The following is a 13,942-nucleotide window of genomic DNA, read 5'->3' as shown; positions in this document are numbered from 1 at the left end:
CATTTGCAGTTAAAAAATATTTTTGTTGTGTTAACTTGTCCTTGTTTTCCTCGTTTCGAATTTAATTCTACCTATATTAATGTACAAGTGGCCTCCATGTTAGTGTGAACGTGGTATATAGGCCGTGTCATCCGAATTATGTTTTGCATATACCGTTGACTTCATAGTTTCAAGTATGAAATTCTGTACAAAGTGTAGATCTACAGGTTTTGCTTTTTATTTAGTTTCATTAGTGTTTGTTTCTAAAGGTGCAGAGCCGGCATTCCTCTCTCCATCAGCGGTGCTGTTTGGCTCCTGCTCACGTCAGTAGGACGCGTTGATTTCTCCGCGTTGCCAACCCCGCCGCCCGTGCATTTAACAATCTGTCGGAAGAGTTTTGTGCAGTCTATCGTTGCACAATATACAGTACACGGCACAGAAAGGCGCCAAAGGCCAGAGGCCGGTAGTTGTGGATGTTAGAGGCGTGCATATTAACGAGGCTCAGAATGAAACTGTGGACAGTGCAGGGAGAGGAGACTATCAGAGTTTCTTGGTGCTATTCAGCTCCTTTATCTGAGGTCGTGCATCCCCGGGTAAGGGAGAAGTATCCTTGGGTTTTGTCTTGCCTGTCAGTTGGTGTCATTGTGATCCTTGTTCTGCACGTTGTATTCCATATGGACAGCTGGCCTTAGGGAGGGAGAAAAGGATTTCTCACAAAAACCAAATTGTGTCCAGCTTTCAAATACAGCATTGTTGTCTCTCAAAGAAAAACGAATTAAAAATTCGCGCTATATCTTTCCTGGAAAAAGAAAACCCATTCACAGATAACAGGGAGTCCTTCTTCCTTGATATGGCTGTGTTAACAACAGTTACTCTCTGTCCCTCTTTCCTCTCCCCGGGTGAAAGAGAATGATTATTGTCTGTTCGCAAAAGTCTCCGTCCATTGTGGCACAAACTGTTTTAGAACTGTTAATTTTATCTCATCTTATTTCCTGTTTTCATTGTCTCGATATCACATTGACGGCATACTTGTTATCTCCATGGAAAAGAAAAAAATAATAATAATTTCCGCGCAGTACGCCAAGTAATCATGTAGAATAAAATTTATTCGGATGTTGGAAGTCGTATTGTGTTTCGGGAAATATACTAAATTAAGGTTGACATATCTATAAATTTTGGGAATCGGTAATATATGTTTTTTTTAAAGTGCATGATTAACAAAAACATCTAATTGCACTTATGCGCATTTGTTAGTTAACAGTTTTGTTTACGAATCGTTGTGTTTGGCCGTTGAGGTTTTATTAACCGAAATAACCCATCCTATCCGTTCGAGAAGCAGAAAACACAAATGAAGTTAAAATACTGCCATGAACACCGACGTGGGTATAATATATAGGCTTATACAGATGTCAGATCTTGTGTCAACAGCAGTAATCATACCGTGTAATTCATAAAAATGATCAGCCGTATAATTAGAACAATCTCGTGCTCGGTGTTCCAGAGTTGACGCGGCATACTACAAATATATTGCAGCTATTCCGTTATAGATAAACGACATGAAAACCTACAACTTTTATCGCTAGATATACGTAATTTTGTTATTCTTTACTCGAATTATTCACTAACGAATTTCATATCTTATGTTTGCTAGTGAGTTTGTTTTCCCGTGACGAATTAAAATACCCGTTACATAAAATAACCCCAAATGTTGCGTTATTTAACTATAATAATAATTTGGCAGGTGATTCAAATGTAAATTTGAGAGGCCGAATGTTATACTCTGTAGTTGCTACCGGGTACGACTGAGCCTTCAGCAACTTGCAGTGAAAAAATTACCAACAGCATAAATGCTGGCATTTGATTCCAACTTAATATCGGTTAGAAGCACTTGTGAGGTTGGCGATTACTCATGCTTAAAGTGCAGAAATGTGTCTCCATCTTTTGCGGTATAATGCAAGGAGAATGCGACGACTGCGTCGCGCGCTTATATTTATACAATCCATTTCCATAGTCCTGTGTTACTGTAACAGCCACACGATTTTCTGAGATTGTTTTGAAGAATTTATTTAAAAATGAATGAATAGGCTTAAAGTATATTCCTGAGAAATGGTCTGACATGCCTTAAAATTGCATAGTTCAGGAAATATGCACTTATGACTCATCGGAGCTCCGATGTGGTGACCCTACCAACCTTTGCATAAATCATACCTTATCGGGGTAAATCTCCACACAAACGAGCATTTCTAAACTTTAATAACCAATGCTTTCATTTAAAGGAAACAATCTATCTTTCATTGCCTTATATAAGATCCAGATTAGATTCGCTTACCATTTCGTCACAAATATCACACTTCAGTGTTATGAGAAAAGACGTTTGTAAAGTCCTTGCGTGCTTCTACCACAAGATGGAGACAGAAGACTTCAAATGAGAACAACACGTCTCCACTAAAATTGTTTGGTTTCAGTTCTTCCAGATAAACACCTCTTTGGCATCTTATATATATATTACCGATGCAATTAGTCTATAATTTTATATATAATGTAATCAAGCCCACTTAAAATGTATTGAATATATAAGATTTTTCTTGCTGAATTATTTTTTTGTACGTCTTTCCAAACGTTGTTAAACACTTCTTTTGAAAGGTTATGTTTTCTTGCGTACATTGCACCATTTCTATCGTTCCATTTAGTAGCGATGACATTTAAAACAAGTTTAAATATCCCATATCAATAGATTCACTGAACATTATATCGGTTCAGTCCTAGTAACTGCTTCTAAACGTGACAGGGAAGTAATTCAGTTTGCTGAAATCTAACCTAAATGTCGAATAAAAAATAACGTACGATTGGAACTTGCGAATCCGCAGAGGGGCGCAATTGCCTAATAGAAGAATTGCGAGGGAGCCTTAGCGCGTTTCAACAACATCTCATGTGATGATTTGTATTGAGCTTAAGTCGACATGATTTTATGTGTACCTATATATTTGGTGGTGAAATGCATATATATACATATATAAACACACACATACACACACTATTTGCGTGTCTTTTTAAACTACGTGATATTTCAGTGTCAGTCTTAATTTACACGTCTATACGTAGATTGCTTTATACTTAATTACACTGTTATAAATATTGCTGGAATGTATCAAAACAAATCCGATGAGATGCTAGACCTGTGGTGATAAGAGTAACAATAATCCATCATCATCATCATCATTATTAGGCTTTTGTGTACAGAAGTACAAATGTTATTTGAATATATAATGAGGTTCGGAGTCATTATCACCTCGACACACTGACCTTTTAAAACGATAGACAATATCGGCAAAACCACGATGGTCGGAGTTATAAAGTTGCTTGATGTATTGCAGCAGCTTAAACATCACACGACTAAAGAGAGGTGGCGCCCTGTCCACGCGGATCGTGGGACGTGTCCCTCTACAGCAACAATTACTGCGACACAAGCGACTTTTCCACTACAGGTCGTTCTTCTATAGAACGCCAATACCGAAAACGACGTCACACGCCTTTATACTTGGCGCCTTCGCTAACTCCATTATGTTCTGTGGCATAAAGCCCACGATTTGCTGCTGTGAACAGGGTGGGTAATCTTACAATACAGCGCAGGAGTCATGGACAGTAAAAGAAAATGGTGTTTAAATGATCTTCACGTTGGTGTAAAACTATTATATTATGTATGTAAACATTCTAACCATTTCAAAACCTCTCCTAAAGTCACCCAAGTATTTGCAGCGGCTATGCAATGCACCCATGTATTTTTTTACTTTAGCAGTAGCCTACCGCATATAGCTAATGCATACCTCTTGCCCTTTTAAGCTAATTGATTAAATGAGTCGGTGGTGAAAATTTAGCGAAACACGGAATGGCGGCAATGAGTAGAGGTTTGGAATCTGAAGCGATGTTCAACTATCCACGCAACAAGTTATCAATAGCGTTTTGGAGACCAAAAGAAATTCTTGCTAGTTTTTGTGTTACTCTTAATTTGCCTATGCTCTAATGTTAAATTGTACTGCTTTTTTTTCGTCTGGAAAAAGATACGCTTTGTACCCAGAAAAACAGCTTTAAACATTTTCTGTCACTGCCTAAGAATTTTTGAGAGACTGTGTCTCTCAGTAGATGATGTCAAGTTATAGTTAAGTTATGCAGGCAGCGGGGTAAAGCTGACAAAAATAACACAATGTAATTACAAGGCAAAAGCCAGTTTAAATTATATCAAGACCTGACATATCCCACCTCCTCATGAGATAAGAGATGTAAGACATTACAGATGTCAACTGCAAAAAAAAAAAAACCGATGACATTTTCTTATGAATGATAAGGTGTGGTTGAAGTCAGAGAATTTGTGTATGAGATTTTAATGTGAGATTTAATTTTCAGTCAAAACACAGAAATAAAAAGCTCAGCGACGCGTTTCAGATCACAGATGTAAACATAAAGGGAGGGGGGCGGTATCTGGAATGTCTTTCACTGGCTGATAAATGTTCAGAGTGCCATCATAAGCCAGCATGAGATGTTTATGCTGTCGATGAAATCGTGGCCAGCCAATGGCATGGATGCTGAGGACGGCCACGCCCACTAGCCCGATCTGCTGAAGGCCCTGCAAGCAAGAGGCCGACGGGCACCAGACTTGCTTTCTCAAGTGTCATCACTCACGAGAATCACTGTGGCGAGCTTGGCCATGTGTCAGCTGTTGGGGGCCGTGGTGGCCGCTACATGCTGCATGTATGTCTGGGGTTTTGCCTTGGAGGTAAGTGGTACTAGAACGTTCTTCCACTTCAGACAAGCTAAGGATTATTCAGTGCCTTGTTTTGGGTTCCTTTGGGTCATGAGCTCTGCCTGCCACGTGCTGGATGTCCATTTCGTGTTGGATGTAAGAAATCCCTGTTTTTGCAGGTAAAGGCATCAATAGGTACAACAAATACAAATGATGGAGAATCAGATGATGTTTTAAATGATGAGTATAAACCTCTAGGGGAAAAGCCAATAGAATCTGAGGTGTTTCATAACATATTGCCTCCAGACACCCACGCTACCTAGAGCCAGTCTTGTTGTGCGCCCCCTGCAGGTCGCCGCGCACATGACATAGAGTGGCCCTCAGCTTGTGGCTGCAGGATTGGCTCCCAGGTACTCCCCAGGTCTAGCGTGGCCTCAGCTCTGTCGAGTGCTCCTTTGTCCCATCGTAGACATTCTGGAGACTTCTGTCCATGGACACACCTGGCTGGCCTCCTCTGCTTCCTTAAGGGTCCTTCACAGTGTGAGCTGGCTGAGCACAGTGTGCCCTGCCACTTAACTAATGGGCTTTTCAGAAGACTGTCATTCTGTCCAATTTCCCAAAGTGAGCCTATATCAATGTATCAGTGACAAAATCTGTATATGCAAGAAGGCTCTTATCATTGTGCATGATTATATGCATTTTTCCGCTGTCTTTTTAAATACACTGGCATGTGTTTATTATATAACTAATAGTCTTGAAATTTGTGGTTGTTAATTTATAGTGTTTTTTTTCTGACCAATGTGTTGCCATGGCTGTTCTGATGTACAGGTGACCAATGTGCATTGGTTGACTGCTGAACGTGTTTTATTGCTAATGAAGGACAGAAGCCCTCCTTTCTTCCCAGGAAAATGACGCTACAGTTTACAGGATCTTCACACCTTTGGTCACCCTCCCACGGGACCCTGCTAGCTTCTGTCACACCGATTCAGTGTCTTCAGCATCATGCTTGTGTTTTGACTGTTGCTGCTTTGCTTCTCTCTCCAAAAATGTCCCCTTTAAATTTCCGCTGTGTGTGTGTGTGTGTGGGGGGGGGGAGGGGGAGGGGGGGGTTGTGTACATTCTCAATAAAACCAGGATAACATCACAGCTTCATTACAAACACTAAGCGTTTTGGCGACTGTGTTGGACTTGTCTCATCAGATCTGCTTCCTTTGTGTTTGGGATATAATTCAATAATTTCTGATGATTTTTTTGTGACGTACAAATAGTCAAATGTGTTTCATGGTTCAGCTCAAGGTATCGGCGCTCTGATTACACCACCCTGAAGGTACTGTAATGCAGTGTAGACGTTCCTTATTCAGTCTGAGTTGCTGTCACACGCAGCAGACTAATAGAAAAACAAAGCAGGAACCTAAATCCACAGCTGAAGTGGCTCCTGGGATCAGTCACTCTTTGTATATCTGTTTGCAATGCTAAGCTATAAGCTGTCATAACCAATACTTACTGTATAATTGACATGATGCTGTTAAACTTATAAATACAATCATCTAATGGATAATTGTGTGGATATATTGCTGACACAGCATTTAGGAGATTTGTGAGTTTGGATCAACAATAAAGTATTTGTAGGTCATATTTTATTAAGCCAAATTTGTCTCCACCCACTTGACCAGAAAAATGGACATTTTCAGCAAGCAGAAATCTGAAGAATGTTTTAATTTCTTTTCATATATGAGCATCTAAAATCGGATGTAGTTGGAGCGTGGAGTCAAACCCACATTCCTGGAAGTAACGGCTGGTCAGGACTGCATATATCAGACCAGGACTCGAACCCTGAACCCCCTGGGGAAATGCTGATGGTGGTTAGGATTAGGGTCTTTAGGTAAACAGGAAGCTGTTCCTCTGGAAACCTGGAAAGGGAATATTAGTATGAATGTGCTAGGCCTGGGTGTGGGCAGGGAACCCAACCACATACTGGTTATAAAATCTAGTAACAGAACTAGTAATAGTAACTTCATTTTGTTCCATACCATGACCACATGTCTAGACCTTGTCGGGTGACCCCAGACTTTATTGTCACCCCCAAGACCCGATGCCCATTTTTGTTTTGCTATGTGTTTTCCCAACAACTGAATCCAAAGGTTTTTGCTATTTGCTACCCTGTCACACTCACGCCAATAAAGCACCCATTTCCTGCACCCATCCCTGTGTCATGTTTGGATTTGTTACACAGCATTTGTATGACATGTGCATTGACTGGTAGCTGGAGAAAGGCTGTTGTTTAGCTATGCGTTTTATCCAAAGCGTCATTCTCAGTTATGTACATAGCTATTCATTTTACTTGAGCAATTTGAGTTACTTACCCTCTTGAAGATCCTTTTGTAAGACTTCAACCAGTTGCAATCTTTGGGATTTGACTTCATGACCACTACTCTACACTACTGCTCAATTTGTATTATAAAATAATACTCTGTACACTTTAGACTAACATATCTAAAGGCACATTAGCTAAGAGCGTCTTGGCATGCTTTGAACGGCTGACATATAAAATGTCACGCATATATTTTCATTACTTGAAATACCCCAGCAACAGAGGGTCACGGACTTTATCTGATCGTGGGCTATGGCGGTATACTTGAGGAAAGTAAGTAAATGGAAATGGTTTAGGAGAATGGCTGGCTTTTTAAGTGAGCATTGAGACAGACGTAACTCCCAGTGAATGAGGTTACCTCCGTTAAACACACAAACTAATCTCACGTTCAGCCTTGTCTGAAGAGAGCTAGCGGAAGGAGAAGGCGTCATCCTAGCTGTGCAAGCCTCCGTTTGTGTTTCCGTTGTTTGGTGCATTGGGTAGACACCTTGTTTGTGGGTTTGTGTTGTTGTAGCTATTTTTAAGGTGATAAAACTGTATTAATAAACAGGGGTAGCAGGAGTTAGCGGCCCATTCATACCTGCTAGAAACCGGCTCAGTTAAATGACATGCTGCTAAGCGTAAGCGATTCACCCAACTTAGAGGTTTCAGACAATTTAGTCTCTTCGGAGGATCGGACCCATTATCACTCGCTTATCTTGTGTTCTCTGGATGGGTATGGAGGAATCATTTTGGTATCGGAATCCAAAACAAAAATCAGGTTGTTGCCACTGCGTTTAGCGCTTACAGCTTAATCTGCTCTGAGACAATGCTCCAACAATCTACCTGAGTGTGCCTCTGCAGAAGGATGGAAACTCCATCCTTTGCATTGCAGAAGTGAAGTGCTTCATGTGGTTTAGTAAATGGACTGTGAGACATTCCGGCGATGGGTAGCGACATCGCAAAAACGTTCAGCGACAGCTTATCAGCAAGTGCATCTGTGTCATATTCAGTAAGAACAACAGGAAAGTAACCTGGAGTTATGGAGGTAAATAAATAACTTGCAACAAAGAATTAAAATTCAAATATGAATGTTCGAGATTGTGAGATGTCATTTGACACATAGGCTAAAGTTTCGAAGCAACACGGTTCTGTGGCAAACCAATTAGCCTGAAACTGCATACACTACAGCTGTGGGCTGGTTAAGGCTACAAGTCTCAGGGTGCGATGTAGCGTTACTGAAGGCAGCAAAGCAGCTGTCGTTACCTAGAACGACAGACATCAGATTGAGAGAGTTGCTTTTTCGTGGGTGCGGGAATTTATGGGTTTCGAACATTTCTTATAAAGGGTGCAAGAATTTTTATTGGGGGGGAGGGGTGTACTCAATTCAAACATGTTAATGCATGCAGACAAAGCCTCTCGGCCTTAACGGTTAAACATTACAAATGTATCATTTTACCTTTGTGAAATATCTTTAATTGTACACAATATCTGTCAGGCAAACACAGACCCAGAGATGCGGGACAAAGTGATCTTTATTTGATCGGAAAGGTGAAGGGCTTTCAGAGGGCTAGGCAAAGAGAGTGGTCGTTGTCTGAAGGCAGGCTCGGAAGCCAGGGTGGTCAGTCCTACAGGCAGGCATGGGACACAGAGACGAGGGGAAGGGAAGACGAGGTCCCGGGTGTGGCAGGGGAGGCAGGACAGGAGGTTCAGGAATGAGGGCTGGTCTGGGGAAGGAAGGCAGGCAGGGTGAGGAGCACACAAAAGGTAGACAAGAAGCAGCAAGGAATGAGGGTGACAGTACCCCCCCCCGACGGCAACCTCCTGGATGCCGTCGGTGCTGAGGGGGGCCGACCCCGAGGCCGCAGCCCCAGTTTGGTGGGGTGAGCCAGGTGGAACTCTGAGGGAATGGTCCTTGACATCCCGGGCCGGGATCCAGGTGCGTTCTTCAGGGCTACAGCCCTGAACCTGACTGAAATTCCGGATGAATCTCTGATAGAAGTTGGTAAACCCCAAGAAGTGCTGCAGCTTCACGGCCGTGGCCAGTTTTGGATGGCGGTCACCTTTTGGACGTCCATGGCCACGGCCCCAAGTCGGATGACATAGCCCAGGAACTTCACACTAGACTTGTGGAACTCACACTTCTCGTCTTTTGTGTAGAGTCGATGTTCGCGCAGTCGCTGTAGCACCTGCTTGACATGGTGGACATGCTCGCGTTTGGAGCGAGAGTAAATGAGAATGTCATCGATGTACACAATAACATTTACCCAACATGTCCTGGAAGACGTGGTTCATGAAACTCTGGAAAATTCAGGGGCTGTTAGCTAATCCATAGGGCATCACCTGATACTCATATTGCCCCCGCTGGTGATGAAGGCAGTTTTCCACTCATCCCCTTTCCGAATTCAGATCAAATTATAGGCACTACGAAGGTCCGATTTCATGAACATGGTGGCCTCCCTGAGCTGTTCGAGGGACGAGGGGATAAGGTGGAGCAGCTCTTGCCGCTTGACCGACACCACATTCAAGGCACGGTAATCTATACAAGGACGGAGTCCTCCATCCTTCTTCTTTATAAAAAAGAAACCGGCGGTTACTGGAGAAGTAGAAGGCTGGATGATGCCTTGCTCTAGTCCCTTGGTTGATGTAGGCTTCGAGGGACTCCTCCTCCCGGAGTGACACAGGATAGAGTCGTCCTTGCGGCAAGGCCGCTCCTTCTAGGAGGTCGATAGTGCACTCCCTGTGAGGTGGCAGCTGGAAAGTTTTCATTTTGCCGACCACGTCCTGGAACTCTTCGTACTCGGGCGGAATAGGGTTCCCCTTCTCTAGCTCAGAGCTCTCAATCCTGGTGGCCATGCAGGGGATAGACATGCAAGAAGTGAAGCAACTAGGAGACCAGAAGGTCAGCTCACCGGTTCTCCAATTGATCTGTGGGTTTGCTGTCGGAGCCAGGGGATAACAGGTACTGGAGTTCCTGCAGCGAAATGCCCAGCTGGTGCACTAGGGAGAGATCGATAAAACTGCCTGCTGGTCCACTATCGATCAGTGCTCTGGTAGTGATCTGCTGGCCCCCGCTTCTCATCATCACTGGGACTGTGAGTTGAGCGTGCACAGCAGTATGGAAAGACGAGACACCTACCGGCAGGCTGGGTGCTTCTCGCTCCGATCGGACGGGGCAGCTGCGAAGTGCGTGTCCGGACTCACCGCAGTACAAGCACAGCCCTCCCTGGGCTCATCTATGTCGCTCGTTGGTTGTCAGGGCGGATCGACCAAGCTGTATCGGCTCCGGGTGGTCGGCGGCTGGTGATGGTGCTATCCTGGGCGCTGCAGAAGGATGGCGGCAGCGGCGCCTATCCCTGATTGTGTTATCGAGGCGGACAGCGAGCCTGACGAACTCGTCGAAGGTGCCGGTCTCTCCTCGAGAAACGAGTTCCTCCTGTAGCTCCTGGTTTAAAGCCCTCCGAAAGATTGTCCGAGGGCAATCCTCTGTCCACCGAAGCTCGGCAGCGATAGTCTGGAACTCCAGTGAAAACTCTGCAGCTGACTGGGCTCCCTGTCGGCACTCCAACAGGCGATCCCCCAGGTTTCTTCCAACCGCGGGGTGATCGAACACCTCTAGAACTACCTGGTTGAAGTTCCGAGCCAAGTTCGGTAGGGGGCTTTGGTCAGCCCACAGTGCGGTGGCCCAATCTCTGGCTCTTCCTGTCAGGAGATAGATCACGAACCTGACTTCGGCCGTAGGATCTCCGAACATCTCAAGATGCTCCTAGATGTACGTGCTGCACTGCATAAGGAACCCCTTGCAGTGATCCGGGTTGCTGTCATACCACTCTGGGAGCACGATCTGGAGAGCTGCTGGGCGGCGAGGGGGAGAGACGGGCAGAGGGATGCGGGTGGCTTGTGCTGCGATGAGCTGTTCCATGGCAGCGACCTGTTGCTCCAAGGGGGCTGGTCCTGCTGAGTCCATCTCTTTACGGCGAAGTATTCTGTCAGGCAAACCCAGGCAGGGAAACACGGACCCAGAGATGCGGGACAAAGTGATCTTTATTTGATCGGAAAGGCGAAGGGCTTTCAGAGGGCTAGGCAAAGAGAGTGGTCGTTGTCTGAAGGCAGGGTCGGAAGCTGGGGTGGTCAGTCCTACAAGCAGGGATGGGACACGGAGACGAGGGGAAGGGAAGACGAGGTCCCAGGGCTGGCAGGGGAGGCAGGACGGGAGGTTCAGGAACGAGGGCTGATCTGGGGAAGGAAGGCAGGCAGGGTGAGGAGCACACAAAAGGTAGACAGAAGCGGCAAGGAACAAGGGTACGACATCAGACAAGAAAGCGCTCGGTATTGCTAGAAATCATAGGCAAATATTTCGCAAACTTTGTTAAATGCATCTTCCTTTTGTAGTATCCCTCATTAATTATCCCTAATTATTTGCATCCGCTGGTCCCCATCCAAGGGGCACGACAATATTAACTTTAATATCCCTGTCATATAGAAAGAAAAATTTTAAATCAGATACTTTCACGAGACAGATTTGCCAACCAGGTAAAGGGTATATATACATATTTGGTTTGGTTTCTGGTTTCTCATTTGATTCCTCCAAATCATTCTGTGGATCCACCCAGTTTTCAAACTTACCGTGTCTATTCCTCCTAGCATTCAGGAATTCCCTGATTTCAAATATAACTTCAGTATATAATGGTGGCTATATTTTATGCCCTTTCATCATCTTACTGGGGGATAGAACATGGGGCGGTACGTTTTAGTCTGGGCCTTAAGACAGTTTTTCTCGGTTGCTTTGGACAATTTTTCGACAAAAATAAACTGGCCTATTATTCAAGAATGTACGAATGGGCTCGAAATGTAATGTGCCTTCCTTGTAAAAAAGAACAAAGGTGAGTAGTGACTGGAAATCTTAGACCCTCCGAGGACTTATGCAGGCACTGAAATCGCATCTTCCCCATGTCCAGAGCCCTACAACAATGTGTGTTCTTCGGTGTGTGATGTTATACCTCCCCTCAGTCAAGGATTCGGGATTCAACACTGGAAGCAGCAGGTATTGGCTAAGAGGATACCCGCTGTCTCCCAATAACCAGCCACTGGCAAACGCACCATCCTTTGCCATCTGACACACTCCAAAGCCGGACCAGATATAAGCATCATGTGGACACCCAGGCCACTTGGTCACAATGTCTGTGAAATGTCCTCGATGGTTGCATATCACCTGGACATTTAGGCCTAGTGCTGAGGCACAGATGGAATTCCAGAATCTGGCAGCATGAATAGAGATGAACTCACCTTCCACTGCACCTATAATGCAAGGTACGTATGTCTGCAATGGCATGAAAACCAATTTGTGTGTCCTGCAAGGCATCCCCTCTTGCTTGAAATTGTGTGTAGTGGCATGCATGGCATAAGAGCTCCTCACTGCATGCACAGATTGGGACACTGCATCCTCGCTGAGGCCATGTGCAATACTGACAGTTTACAGCAGGGGGCCTCAAATCTTTTTGATCAATGGTGTGCATCAGTAGTCCACAACAGTTGTCAATAACAAACCAGCATTTCATGAACCGTAATGAATTAAGAATAACCTTTAATGTAGATATCAATATATAACAAAAATGGTGAGTTTTAACGCTCGCTGATTGTTTAGACTCTGTGTCATTGTGTGTGTGTGTGTGTGTGGGTTGGGTAGTTCTACATAGTATATTTGTGCTTAAACCTTGTTAAGCCTTTTTACAGTAACAATACTGATTCATAAGTTGCATTATCCACTGGGTCTGGATGAACGGATCGGGCTGCGTTCGGATGGCAGTCTGTGAACCACTGGTCTACAAAAATTTACCGGTGGAGTCAAAATGGGCAAGTCTCACTGTGGGAATGAGGGTGAAATTCCTGCCTGTTCCGGCTTTTCAGTTCATCCTGCAACTGACCAAGGAGACTCATTATTGCACCCCAGGGCAGCCTGTATTGCTCTATTAAGATGAGATAGTCTAAGAGGTTCATGTCTGCCCGCAAAACAGCATTCAGGCCGGCAGCTTGGCTTGCTGGACAAGGCTGTCTCAACCTCTGTCTCTGGATGAGTTGCACATTCGCCTTTGTCATTGCTGCTAATAAGAGGTGATTCACCTTCCCACTTTAAAGGATGTGACGGAATACACAGCGAGTTTCACTGGTTAGCTCATTATGTGGCAGGAGTGCAGGATATTCTGAATTTATGAATTGTGCCCCATTCCATTCACGAGCCGGAATTAGAATTGAAATGGCCACACCCCAATCACACGACACCGGAATGTCACGTTGTAACTAGGCTCTCTTTGTGGTATGGCTTGGGTACGGCCTGGTTCCTGTACGCCAGTGGAAAAGCACCAGTAGAGTCAGTAGAGTCTGTTGAGACCAATACACAACTAAGTTGAACGAGTACAGCCTGGTAATAAGCTTACGATGTCTCCTTGCTGACATCATGCCTAGGAACATTGGAGATGACACGTTTGACCCAGCAGAGGTAATATGGGCATGTTCTTCCCTTCCTGCTTCAACGCGAGGAGACTGTACTTTAACACCATGATGCTTGTCCTCGTGCAGCCCGACTTACACAAGAGTATCTGCGGCAGGGTGTCCAAACAATGCTGTGGGTGTCATACTCACCAGACCTGGATCCATTTGAACACCTATGGGATGGTCTAGGCTGACACACGGCCTCCAGGGTACCATGTCCCACTAACAGACAGGTCTTGGTACAAGTGCTGCAAGAAGATGGGCGCATGGTACCACAGGCTGGCCAAGGTAACCTTAAGCAGAGTATGAGATCAGGAAGCACTGCTTGACTGCAAATGGAGGTCATGCCAGATACTGAGGGCAGCAGTGATGTCTGTATTGCAACT

This window comes from Brienomyrus brachyistius, chromosome 14 (genome assembly GCF_023856365.1).
Source record: "Brienomyrus brachyistius isolate T26 chromosome 14, BBRACH_0.4, whole genome shotgun sequence".
NCBI classification, from domain to species: domain Eukaryota; kingdom Metazoa; phylum Chordata; class Actinopteri; order Osteoglossiformes; family Mormyridae; genus Brienomyrus; species Brienomyrus brachyistius.
The sequence above is the reverse complement of the archived record's forward strand: the minus strand, read 5'-3'. Positions refer to the sequence as shown.